This window comes from Apodemus sylvaticus, chromosome 2 (assembly GCF_947179515.1).
Source record: "Apodemus sylvaticus chromosome 2, mApoSyl1.1, whole genome shotgun sequence".
NCBI lineage: Eukaryota > Metazoa > Chordata > Mammalia > Rodentia > Muridae > Apodemus > Apodemus sylvaticus.
The window spans coordinates 163,564,221-163,576,426 of NC_067473.1; positions in this window are offsets into that span (position 1 = coordinate 163,564,221).

A 12,206-nucleotide genomic window follows, 5' to 3' on the forward strand; every position below is an offset into this window, starting at 1 on the left:
CACATGTGTGTTTATGTGTGTGTCAGTGTGTGTGATATGTGCACGTACAGTGTGTGCCTGTAGGTGTATATGTATGTATATACATGTATATGTATATATGTATATTTGTATACATGTATGTGTGTGTGTATGTTTGTCTGGGTCTATGTAAGTGTGTATGCGTGTGTGTGTTGCATGTGCATATTCATGTGGAACCTGAAGGGAGCACACAGCTAAAAACAGGGCAGGGGGCTGATCACACATGTGACACACATTGGTGCTACAAATGAGGCTGAAAAAAAAAGTCCTATCCTGCACTTACTTAGGAAATCATCACTGAGGACTTAGAGACTGAGAATCCTTACTGTCGGGATCTTAATTCAAGGTCCACCTACAGTACCATCCACGAGACTCTATAGTTAGCAATCAACCCTTAGTCTGATCCAAACAGTGGCCCACATCCATCCACGTGTGTGCAGTAGCTAACATCAACACTCTGACAAAGTGGTGCCTCCCCAGAGACTCAAGCACATGCCTACATGCCTCACTGTGGAGTTCACAACCAGGGGATTCCAGGTCGCCAGCTCAGGCAGCCAGCAGCAAGGAAGTGGCACAATCCAGATGGTTCTGGGAGCATTGGCTGGTTCCTTTGTAGGGTAGGGATGGCCATGGTGGCTCTCTTGACTTGGGGCTGCTGCCTCCTACAGACCCAAGTGCAGTCTACACCCAGGACAGACTTCATGATCTTACCTCTCACACGAAATCACCAAGCTAAAGGAATCAGAAAACAAAAATTAGAGCTGCAGGAGACAGATCAAGACACACTGCCCTGCCAAGACTCATCCTCAGCATCCCACCAGGGGACTGAGCAGCAAGTTAGGGACATGCAGGGACACTCAGCTTAGCTTCCCTGTCCAGTCCTCAGTCTTAACTGCCCATCAGGAGTGGGGGTCTTCTGTGGACCACAAAACCACAGCATGACCTCTGACTCCTCCTGCTATCCGGGGCTTGGCTTCAGTTCTCAATAAAGCAGACAGACTGGAAAAATGGGTCTGTAGAGAAAAAGGCCTTGCTGTGAAAGCCTGAAGACCTGAGTTCAGATCCCCAGAACCCATGTAAAAAAGAAACAGAAAATCGTACATGGGTCTGTGATTTCAGCAAGGTCCTACTGGAAAATGGGAGGCAGAGACAAGAGAGTTGCTAGAAGTTTGAGAGCCAGAGACTACAAAGAAGAGCCCTGCCCTTGTCTCCAAAGGAGGTGGAAAGAGCATCAACACCTAAAGTTGTCCTATGACCTACACACACATGCATACACACACACACACATGCACACACACATACACACACACATACAAGCACACACATACACACAAACACACACACAAGTGTGTATATACATACAAGCACACACACAAACACACACAGAAGCACACACACACACATAAGATACAAGCACACACACACAAGCACATACAAGTGTGTACACACATATAAGTACACACACATAAACACACAAGCATGTACACCACACATAAGCACATACACACACACATAAGCACACACACAAGAGTGCACACACACATACACACACACAAACACACAAGCATGCACACCACACATAAGCACATACACACACATAAGCACACACACAAGAGTGCACACACACACACACACACACACATACATCCAAGGATCGTGTGGCTCCTTCCAAACATCCTTTCAGCTCTCAGCTCTGAGATTACTGAGAACCCTCCCAGCTTCTTGGTCTTGTCAGAAGCACTCCTGACTCACCAGGGCAGCAGGCCCATCTGGCTCCGTCTATGGCTTCTTGTCTTCTGAGCTCTTTGAGACTTGTTTCCTGGGAATGGGGGCTGCGGGGGCTGGAGGGCAGACTTGCAGAAGAGAGAGAAAGAGTAGTCCCCAAGTCTTACAACTGGCGACATTATACATCCAGTCCTCAGGAATGGCCCAGAACATGACATCACCACCCAGGCATCTGCTTTCCTAAGAAGGCCTGTGCATGCCTGTGGCCTCAGCAGGCTCTGAATCCAGCTTTGTTTCTCTGTCAACACCACAGCCCAGGAGAGGCGCTTGACACTGTTGCTCCACAGGAATCTGTGAAAAGGTTTTAGCATTTTGGAGGAAACGGTTTTATATATGAGTTCCATGAGAGGATATGCCCACACGCCATGATTCCCACCATACCTGGATGATACCTGACGATCCCTAGACATGGCTCCCAGGATTCTGAGTCAAAATGAGATGCTGACATGAGAAACATCTTGAAGCAAGATGAGACAAGTCCTTCCTGGTCCAGGCCTCAAAAGTCCCGTCTTCCAAGACGCATCGCTGTTCTAGGGGTCATTGGTCACTCTCAGGCTGAGTATTGTTCCAACCCTGAGGAGCTGGGACCCAGGGACAGGTTAACCACCTACATGCCAATGAGTCCCCAGGTGTCTACGTGATCTCCAAGCAACCGGGTGAGAGCCACTCTAAAGTTACCCACTGAGCCCAAAAGGCAATGAGGACAGGCCACAGTTGTCCCACCTCAGTCCTGGGATGCTTAGCAGAGTCCCCACCTAGGATAGGCAATAGTCAGCCTGTGCACATCCACCAGTAGCTAAGGCTCTGAAAAGACACTGACCTCTGTTATGGCATCTTATGGTCCTCTGATGTAGCAATGCCAGCTTGCAGGTGATGGAAGGTTAAGATAACTGCTTCAGGGCTGGGAGCTCTCTGAGTCTTGGTGCCTCTAAGTGGGCAGGGAATAAAGTTGTTTCGGCCTCTCAGAGGACAAAGGAGATAGCAGCTTGTTGAAACAGGGAGTGTGGGAATCAGTCATCTCTGTCATACTCAGATGCTTGCTTCTGAGTCAGCGTCAGAGGTTAATGTGGAAATGGTGAGACACATCTGTGATGCTTCCATCAAGAAGGTAGACAGGAGGACTGTGAATTCCAGACTAGACTACATCGTGAGACTCCATGTGGTGGTTATCATTATTGCCAACTGGGCACAACCTGGAATCACCTGAGAAGAAGGGTTTGTCTACATTGGATTGACGGAAGAGCATGTCCACTGGGACTTATTTAATTCATTTAGTTGATGTGGGAAGAACCAGCCTACTGTGGGCAATACCATTCCCTAGTCAAAGAGTCCTGAACTATGTAAGAGTGAAGAAATTAGACTGAGTCCACATTGGACTCCAATACCAAATGCACATTTTCATCCTTGCGAGAGAACTCTAGCAAGTGTGGGAGTTCCCACTGAAAACTGCTGAACACATTACCAAGCTCCTGGGCTTATGTGGAATGACCATGCTGGGACCTCTGCTCTCTACGGACCGTCAGTCCTGATCCCTGTACTCATACACTACACCAGAGTATGGGGGCTACACCAGAGGGGACACTAACATTCCCCTGATCATAGAGAAATCCCACTAGAACCCCTCCTCCTAATCATTATGGTCTTTAACAGAAGCCAAGATTAGCCTGTGATCATTATCTCCAGTGCAGATTGATGCTAGTACATGAATGAAATGCAAAGGCAAATATCTGTGTGTATGATATACACAAATAAAATGTGTAAGTAAATATTCATAAACAAAAAGGATATGAATGAACCACACAGGCAAATACATGTATGAGTTGCTTCATGGCCGCAGCCAAGCTCTCGCTCTGATCACAGTCCAGCTACAGTATACCTGGTGAAGGGATTAAAGGAGCAGAATAAACTCCATTTTGTTTTTCAGACTTCATTTTAAGTTAACTTGTCCTAGAGTAAAGTGGTCCTCTTCCTTGAGTTCTGAGAAAATCCACGAAATGTTCTTGGCTTGCAAAGTTGCAAAATAGACATAGCAGATGTGGCCAGCCAATAATAACAGGGTGGGATAAGAAAACGTGTCTTTGCCAGGTCAAGATACTCCTTTTAGATGTGTGGTCCCTCCTGGTGGTTTGATTTGATGCTGTGAACCAATCAGCCTAAAGGTCAACATTCCTTTACCCTCTTACCCACTCACGTACCGCCAAGGCTTGGAAGTCGCTGCTTGTGGTTTTTCCCTTTATAAACCCTATTCCCCTAGACTTCAGGGCCGCTCTCTATCCTCCTGTGACAGGGAAGTTTGTGGCCTAAGCTCAAGCTTTAATAAAGACTCTCATGTGCTTGCATCAGAGTTGTGGTCCCTGGTGGTCTCTTAGGGGTTCCCACAATCTGGGCATAATATGGGGGGGCTCATCTGGTATCTCCCTGCGTATGCCCTCTCCCCACCATGACTGTGACCCAGAAAGTCTGGTGCCAGCCAAAAAGTGTCTAGTGTCTCTGTGCATTGACTGTGCCTGTTCTTACTTTCATTTTTTGGGAAAAAAAAAAGCCCTGAAGTGTTGTATACGTAGCAAGGATTAACTAGGAACCAACACTCTGGAGAGTCACAGCCGAGGGGCTTAGAAAGATGTTCCTGGCCTCAGAGTAGATGAAGTGCCCACCTGACAGTTGAAGGAATTTTTTGTGGAAGACAGAGAGCCCCACTGCCAATCACTTTCCTCCCTATGCCACTTTTGGTTTCCAAGACAGGAATTTATAGTCTGAGTTTTTGGATTCATTTTTGTTTTTCAGTTGCAGAGCGACTACTTTGTGCATGTCTGTCTTTCTGTTCTGTATCTTGTGTTGTTTGGTCTTTATTTTCATTGGACTGTGATGGTATAGACTGCCTCTCACCCCCACAATCTTATTCTGACTCATTTTAAGGAAGTTAGGACTAAGGCTCATAACCTCTCTGTAGACGTAAAGAAGGGGAAAATGGCCACTTATTGAAGCTTGGAGTGGCCGGTGTTCAATGTTGGATGGCCCCCGGAGGGGGCCTTTCATCTCCCATGGTGTCAGCAATAGAAGATAGTGTTTCAAAAAGGCCCATGGGCATCCTGTTCAAGTCCCCTGTATAGTAGTCTGGAAGGATTCAGTTACTAATCCACCATCTTGGATTAAACCTTTCCTCCATCCCACTGCTAATGACACTTTGTCAACAGGAACTGTGCTGACCCTGGTGACTGATGAGCAAAAGACACCCAAACCAATAGTTCCTCTCTCCCCTGTCTTACAGAAGCGCCCCAGAGGACCTCAGTTTCCCCCTCTACCTTATAGACCCTCTCTGCCTGTGCCACAGGGTGACAGGGAACAGTAGGCACTAGCTCCAGTCCCACCACCCATTCCAGCAGCACCAGCCTTGGAGACAGAAGGCGGTCCCATGCAGGGCACAAGGAGTAGGTGCACTGTGTTCTCTCAGACTGGAGGGCTGGAGGCAGACTGCACGGTTCTGCTCCTATGGGCAGCAGGGCCAGCAGACCAACCTGGGAACCAACCTCGCTATCACTGGCCCTTTGCTACTGCCGACCTCTATAATTGAGGACACAAGATGCCCTATTTTCTGAGAACCCTCAGGATCATATTGACCTCTTGGATACTGTTCTCTTTACACATCAGCCTACCTGGAATGATTGTCAGCAGCTTTTGCAGGTTCTTTTTACTACAAAGGAAAGGGAGCATATTATCCAGGAGGCTCCAAAAAAACCATTCCAGGAAATAACAGCACCCCAACACAGAACCCAGCCAATATTGATGAGGGATTTTCCTTTAGGAGACCAAACTGGGACTTCAACACAGCTGATGATAAGGGGCATATCCAGATCTTCCACCAGGCTCTGTTGGTAGTTTTCAAAGTGGCCACTAGGCAGCCCACTAATTTGGCCAAGGCTTATGATATTAGGCCAGGAACTTATGAAAGTCCAGTGGCATTTTTCAAATGGGTCATGGAGGCTTTCTGCCGCTGTACACACAGAGACCCTGAGAAAACAGAGAAATCTGGCATGGTGCCCTGGCTTTCATCAGTCAACATCAGACTTTTTCTCAGGAAGAAGTTACAGAGATAAGAAAGATCAGGAGAAAAGTCACTGAACTAACGGAAATTGCAGAAAAGGTATACAATAGCAGTGAAAGTGTAGAAGAAAAGTAGATTAAGATAGGAAAGACATTGAATAGAGATTTGGCTGGAGTCCTTCTTGCCAACAACACCTCAGATCTAGGGAAACAGAGGAAAGATTGCTGGAGGAAAGAAGTCTAAAGAAGACTGCCAACCACCATTAGGAGAGAATCAATGTTCTTACTACAAGGAAGAAGGTCATTGGATTAAAGACTTCCCAAAGAAGAAGCCATGGGCTAAAGTCATATTTGATATTCATGCAGAATGAAGATTGAGGGAGTTGGGGTTCAGACCCCCTCTCTATACCCAGAGTAACCCTTAGAGTGGAGGAGAAGCCCCTCGACTTCCTGGTGAGTACTGGAGCTCAACATTCAGTGCTCTTGAAGGTCAAAGGGACAATGTCTTCCAAACAAGTCCTGAGTCCAAGAGGCCACAGGTACTAACAATATTCATGGACTACCTGGAGATCAGTAGACTTGGGAACAGGATGAGAAACCCATTCATTTATGGTCATCCCTGATCAGAAAAGGTAACCCAACCCAAGTTTTGACCCTTAGCCTGGCCCCTGAGACTGAGTACAGACTATACAAGACACCAAAAATAAATACATAAATAAATAAACAAATAAATAAATAAATAAACAAATAAATAAATAAATAAATAAAAACAAAAAACAAAAAACAAAAAAAACAGAACAAGACTTGTGTGTCTGGTTGAGGAAATTTCCCCAAGCATAAGCAGAAACAGGGGACATGGGCCTAGCAAAACATCGACCTCCTGTGTCTGTTGAGCTTAAATCAAGAGCTGACCTGGCTCAAGTCTGCCAGTATCCTGTGTCTCAGGAAGCACGGAAGGGGATCTTACCCCATATCCATAAACTGTTAACCCTGGGAGTCCTCAAGCCATGCTAGTCAGCTTGGAATGCTCCTCTACTTTCGGTGAAAAGGCCAAATTCTAATGACTACTGCCCTGTCCTATAGGAAGTTAATCACAAAGTGATGGACATATACCATACAGTGCCTAACCCTATACTTTGCTGTGCTAATTGCCACCAAACTGAAAATAATATTCTAATGTTGAGCTAAAAGATGCCTTGTTTTAGCTTACCCCTAGCTGCTAAAAGTCAAGAATACTTTGACTTTGAATGGTACAACCCAGAGGAAGGCATCAACAGACAGCTCATCTGGACTTGCCTTCCCCAAGGCTTCAGGAATTCACCTACCAACTTTGATAAAGTTCTGCACGAGGACCTGGATGAGTACCAGGCTAACAACCCAGATATTACCCTTCTCCAATATAAAGATGATCTCCTGATTGCACCAGAGTCCAAGGAGAGTTGCCAAAAAGGGACTCAGAGACTCTTGCAGACTCTGGGGGACATGGAGTATCCAACATTATCTAAAAAGGTACAACTTTGCAGGACTGAGGTCACCTACCTTGGTTACAACCTGAAGGAAAGCCAACCATGACTCTCAGCAGCAAGGAAGGAGGCTGTCTTCAGTATTCCCACCTCCCATACCCAACAGGTGAGAGAGTTCTTGGAATCTGCCAGCTTCTGTAGACTACGGATTCCAGGATTTTCCTAGATGGTTAGGCCTCTTTGAAGCCACCAAGAAAACTAATGATTTTATCTGGACTCAGAAACCACAGAAGGTCTTTGAAAGGGTAAAACAGGCCCTGTTGTTGGCCCCTGCTTTAGGGCTACCAGACATCACTAAGTCATTCCATCTGTATGTTGATGAGCATGGAGGGGTAGCTAAAGGGGTTATGACCCAAACTCTAGGGCCATGGAAATGGCTGTTGCTTATTTATCAAAGAAACTGGACCCAGTGGCAGCAGGATGGCCACCTTACCTGCGCATTTTTGTGGCCATGGAACTGCTGGTTAAAGATGCAGATAAATTAACTTTGGGACAGAATTTGACCGTGACTACCTCCCATGCAATTGAAAGGGTACTCAAGCAACCTCCTGAGTGATGGCTTAGTAATGCCCACATGAGGCATTATCAGACTTTACTAAACAACCCTGGCTGTGTTAATTTCCAGACACCTGTTTCCCTGAACCTCTTGACTCTCCTACTGGATCCTGACTTGGAGGGCCCACTCCATCAATATGATGAGGTTGTGGCTGAGGTACATAGGACTCTCCTCTGCTGGAGGCAGAGCGGACCTGGTTTACGGACGGGTACAGTTTCATCCATGGTGGTCAGAGGAAAGCAGGGGTGGAAACAGAGGTAATCTGGGCCCAGTCTCTTCCTCCAGGCACGTCAGCTCAAAGGGCTGAACTGATAGCACTAACACAGGCTCTCATCATGAGAAAAGGACTGGCTGTTAGCATCTGCCTGGACAACCGACATGCATTTGCAACTGCTCATGTGCATGAAGCCATTGACCAGGAGCAAGGGCTCCTCACAGCAGAAGGAAAAACTATCAAAAATGAAGATGAAATTCTACAACTCCTTAGAGCCAAGAAAATGGTAATCATTCGTTGCCCAGGGTACCAAAAAGAATGGCACCAGTAGCTAAAGGTGACAATCTGACTGACAAGGCTGACAGGGAAGTAGGTAGCTTTACAGCAAACAGCCATCTCTATGTGGGCCGCCATCCTGCTGAACCACCCAGTCACAATTGCTAGAGCGATGGTCTAAAGAGAAGAAATTAAATGGGCTACAAACTAGCCCATGAGTCAATGTCTAGAAGGCAGGTAGCAATCAACTGAATGTAAGCTAATACTATCTACCTTTTTAGCAAGAACCATTTTCAGGAAAAGCCAGTCACCCACATGGGCATCAGACAAATGGTCGAGGTGGTCAGACAACTCAAAGTGACTTTAAGGATATGCAGAGCACTCTTGAGGATATGGTGACAGACTGTAAAACTTCCCAACTGACCAATACTCCCAGCAACCCCAAACATCCAGGCTCCCTCCCAACTGTGAAGTCAGAGACTAGGGGCCTGTTGGGAAATTGATTTCACAAAGATCAAGCTGGGAAGGTAGGGCTACAGGTATCTGCTGGTATTTGTGGACACTTTCTCTGCATGGACAGAGGCGTTCCCAACTAAGGCTGAGACAGCAAAGGTAGTGGCCAAGAAATTACTGGAAGATATCTTACCCAGGTATGGTTTTCCCCATATTATAGGGTTAGATAATGGACTGGCATTTGTGTCCAAGGTAAGTCAGGATGTAGCAGAGCTCATTGGGGCAGATTAGAAATTGCATTGTGCATACTGACCCCAACGTCCAGGACAAGTAGAAAGAATGAATATAACATTAAAAGAGATCTTAACTAAATTGACTTTAGAGACTGACAGGGACTAAGTGAGGCTCCTTCCTTTATAAGATAAGACGAATCCCTTTTGAGATCATATATGGTATCCCAGCCTCCACGGAACCCACCCTGCAGTCGGCAGCCATTGCAGAACTGGAGGATAATGATTTAATATTTAGGTCAGAGCAACCCAGTGGGCTCATAAGTACATCTGGCCTAAATTACATGCCCTCTATGAAGCAAGCTCAGTTCCAGAACTGCACATATTTCTACCAGGAGACTAGGTCTATGTGAGGAGAGTTTGCCAAGGCACCCTGGAACAGGTGGAAAGGACCTCCCATCATCCCGTTGACCATGGTAACTGCCATCAAAGTGGACGGAATCACCGCCTGGATGTGCTGTGCTCACACCAGACCCACTAACCCATTCTCCACTAAAGAATACCTGACTCAAGCTCCGGAATGGAAGGTTCAAAAGGACACCAAATCCCTCAAGTTAAAATTGACTCGTTCCTGAGTCTACTGTCTCTGTCACTCTATGTATTGCAGCCCCTAATCCATCCCAACCTTTTGATTTAATCTATATGGTTGAAAATCCCAAGACTGCCTATCGCACCCATCTGTCCTGTGCAAAAGGACCAATTGGAACATCCTGGCTCCTGGACTTGATTTTTGATTTGTGGCAGCTAGCCGACAACTCATGGCCCAACACCCAACAGACTCTTCAAAATTCAAATCCTAAATGCTGATGGGAGGCTTTTTATAAATGTCCAGTGGGGAAAAGAACTACCAGATGTGAGGGTTACAAACAGTCCTACTCTGCTGCCTGTGGATATGAGACATCTGTCACCGGAAATGGGGATAGGGGGTATCAAAAGAGAATCTCATCACAGTTTTCTGACAAGAGGACAGCTCCAAAGTTTTGCTCAGGCTCACTGACAAGGGAAAACAAGCCAAGAGATGAGATGAGAAGTTAGAAAATCTTGGGGTCTCTGGCTCCACATTATTGGAGGTTACAATCCTGGGTTACTCTTTACAGTCAAACTCCTAATAAGACTGACTACAGGCAAGTCATCATCAGCAGTAGGCCCAAATCAGATTCTAGCACCCCCTAAATCAGGACAGGTCCTAGCATCTTCTAGACCAACAACTACCTTACCGCCAGATATCCAGTCTCAGGGACCCTCTGTTCCAGAGCTCCTTCCTGAACCATCAGAATCAGCAGATCCACTCTGGTCAATGATAATAAATACCTCCCAGATACTGAATGCTTCCCAGCCCAAACTTGCCACCTCCTGTTAGTTATGTTATAATGTTAGACCCTGCCACCCTTTTATGAAGGCATAGGGACAATAGCAGAATACAATGTTTCTGAAAGGGATTCTGCATGTATGTGGTCTCAGGAAGGTCCAGCCATAACCCTACAAACTAGACAGGATATCTGCCTGGGAAAAGTCCCCTTGTCCCATCAACACCTCTGTAGTTGGACCATTCCCATAGTCCATTTCAAAAGGATTATTCCCCCGCCCCAGAATGGGCATGGTGGGCCTGTTCAACAGGACTGACCCCTTGTGTGAATGGGGTGGTTCTTAATTCTTCTACCCCAGATGGGTTCTGTATCTTGGTTTAATTTGTGCCCTGCATGACCTATTACTCAGAGGAAACAGTGCTGAAAGCCTTAATAGGACAAACTGAGGAAGGCCTTATGAGACAGAAGAGAGCCTATCTCTTTGACCTTAGCATTGATTCTAGGAGCAGCACTAGTCAGAGCTGGTATCAGAATAGCTGCACGGGCATTACAGGAAAAGAACTATAAGAGTTTAAAAGCAGACAGAGATGAACCAGCACCTAGAAAGGTCCATTTCTCACCTGGTGCATAAAGTAGATTCTCTGACTGTAGTAGTATTACAAAACAGGCAGGGATTAGACTTAGTGTCCCTGCAACAAGGAGGCCTTCTTACATAAGGAGTGCTGCTTCTACATCAACCATTCTGGAGTTATTCATGAGTCATTGGCTAAAGTCAGGGAAAGCCTAGACAAGCGCTGAAGAGAACAGGAAGAATCCAAAAGTTGCTACCATTCATTATTTGATTATTCCCCTTGGTTAACAACTCTTATTTCCACCCTTATAGGACCCTCAGTCATTCTTGCACTTCTCTTTACCTTCAGACTGTGTATTCTAAACAAGATTTTACAATATATAAAACAGAGACTAAGAACTATTCAATTAATGGTAATGAGATCTCACTATCAACAAATTACCACAAAAAGTCCAGTCCACTGGGAGCCCAAGATGGGCCTCCAAAGCAACTAGTACGTGGGGAATGAGGGGATTAAAGAGGCAGAATTGTGTTTTTTTTCAGACTTCATTTAAGTTAACTTGTCCTCAGAGTAACAAGGCTCCCATCCTTGAATTTAGAGAAAGCCCATGAAATGTTCTTGGCAGTTGCAAAATAGACATAGCAGATGTGGTCAGCCAATAATAACAGGGTGGGCCAAGAAAACATAAGCTGTTCCCAGGTCAACATGCTCCTTTCAGATGTGTGGTCCCTCCTGGTGGTTTGACCAGATGCTTGAACCAATCAGCCTAAAGGCCAACATTCCTTTGCTCTCTTACCCAATCATGTAACGCCAAGGCTTGGAAGTCCCCACTTGTGGTTTTTCCCTTTATAAACCCCATTCCCCTAGACTTCAGGGCCACTCTCCTATCCTGCTGTGTCAGGGAGGTTTGTGGCCCAAGTTTGAGCTTTAATAAAGACGCTCATGTGCTTGCATCAGAGTTATGGTTGTTGGTGGTCTCTTAGGGGGTCCCACGATCTAAGCATAACACTGACACATGCTGGCACTCGCTGGCACATGCCTTGGTCCTCACTATTTACCCTACCAGAGCAGAGCAGAAATAGCTGTGATTTATTACATATTTACACATGTGGCTTAAAGAAACTTAAAGAAGTTTGCTAGAGGTGGCCAGCTAAGGGACAGTGTAACAGCT